The sequence below is a fragment of the Cyprinodon variegatus genome, unplaced genomic scaffold (genome assembly GCF_000732505.1).
Source record: "Cyprinodon variegatus isolate N-32 unplaced genomic scaffold, C_variegatus-1.0 Scaffold2073, whole genome shotgun sequence".
Taxonomy (NCBI): Eukaryota; Metazoa; Chordata; class Actinopteri; order Cyprinodontiformes; family Cyprinodontidae; genus Cyprinodon; species Cyprinodon variegatus.
The window spans coordinates 633-2,076 of NW_015152526.1; the positions used below are offsets into that span (position 1 = coordinate 633).

Genomic DNA, 1,444 nt, shown 5'->3' on the forward strand with positions numbered 1-1,444 from the left:
CTCGGCCCATTTAAGAGGAGATCTGTCCACTTTAGTCTTGGCTCAGGCTCTGTAATCTGAGGCGGGAACCTGAGCTGAAGCTATGGATTATTGATGGCTGTCGACCTTAGCAGGAGCATGACTGAAACCAGAAAGGAGAATTCAGTCCAGCTGAATCCACCTGTGTGGGTTTGGTGGCGGTGATGGAGGTGGAGGGGGGTCAGCTGTGGGACTGCAGGGAGACAGTCATCAGGAACCTCTGTTCCAGAGCCGACCTCGCCTCCCCGCTGGGCCAACTGAGCTGATCAAAATTTGATGAAGGATCTTAGTAACCTGAGATGAGCCTCCGTGTACGGGGGTTCTGCTGGTTCTGTGTGACAGCAGTCGGGTCACCAACGCGCACATCAGAGGCATCTAAACTGAAGCCTTTCAGTGGTTTGGAGCTTTGCACTGTCTCCTCTGGTGAATAGAAACGCATTTCTGGATTGACTATAGCAGCCAGACAGATCAGCGCACAGACGACTGAACACTGATCCTCTGCTTTGTTACGGAGGCGGGGGTGGGGGGTCTCTGCTTTCCCAGGGTGCTGCTCGTTCTCCCCACAGCCCTCAGTGCAGCAGGTCCACCCGATCAGCCGCCAGGATCTAAGAATGCTCCACCAGCAGGTCAGACACATCTTCACCCCCTGACATTTTAAACCTTTTCCTCTCTCTCTTTAACCTGTTAGATTAAACTGGTTAAACTGGTTAGAATGGGTAGACTGCAGGGTCCCAGTTTCTAACTTATTTATCAAATAAGGAGTCAGATTAATGTGTGAAATGATGGATGGAATTATCCGTGCAAACAGCATGACTGAAGCCTTTGCTCAGTGTAGTTATTTACAGCTGTGCTAAAATGTCTGTTATCGTATTTAATCAGAACCCGTATTTTAATCTGACCTAGATTAAAATATGACTCAGATTAAAATTCACCAAGTGTTCAGGGTTTAGTCTCTCCTCATGGTTTCTACCTTAGCCTCTTTGGATCTTTGTTTTGGATTAATAAGATATCCCAGCCCCCAACTGTGTCCAAGTTTATTCCTTCATTCACTTCATTCGATGCCCGGTACCACGGACGTGGCCCAGCCCTACAGCATAATGCTGCCATCACCGTGTTTGACAGCATTGTGAGCAACCAGCTCAATCCTGTCATGATCTGAACGGATCAACGTAGACCACCAAGGATTAGAAGGGTCCGACCAGGAGATGGTGCTTCTCTTTAGATCTTAATGTCCACAAATCAGGACAGAAAGAATATTTTTGCACAAATATTGATATTTAGAAAGGAATTTTTGGGGACCAGCCAAGAACTTACCGAAGACCAGCCAAGGACCAGCTAAGAACATACCAAGGACCAGCCAAGGACCAGCAAAGAACATACCAAGGACCAGCCAAGGACCAGCTAAGAACATACCAAGGACCAGCCA

The 1,444-nt window shown here is 47.9% G+C and overlaps 1 protein-coding gene across 1 annotated transcript in view; it reads left to right on the forward strand.

Annotated features, from left to right (window-relative positions):
• Positions 1 to 326: 326 nt before the first annotated feature.
• LOC107105118 (1-phosphatidylinositol 4,5-bisphosphate phosphodiesterase delta-4-like) overlaps positions 327 to 1,444 on the forward strand; it is a 37,617-nt gene continuing 36,499 nt past the window's right edge. The window contains exons 1-2 of the mRNA XM_015405232.1: positions 327 to 441; positions 562 to 644. The gene's annotated coding sequence lies outside the window, so the exon portion shown is untranslated. The remainder of the gene's footprint in view (positions 442 to 561; positions 645 to 1,444) is intronic.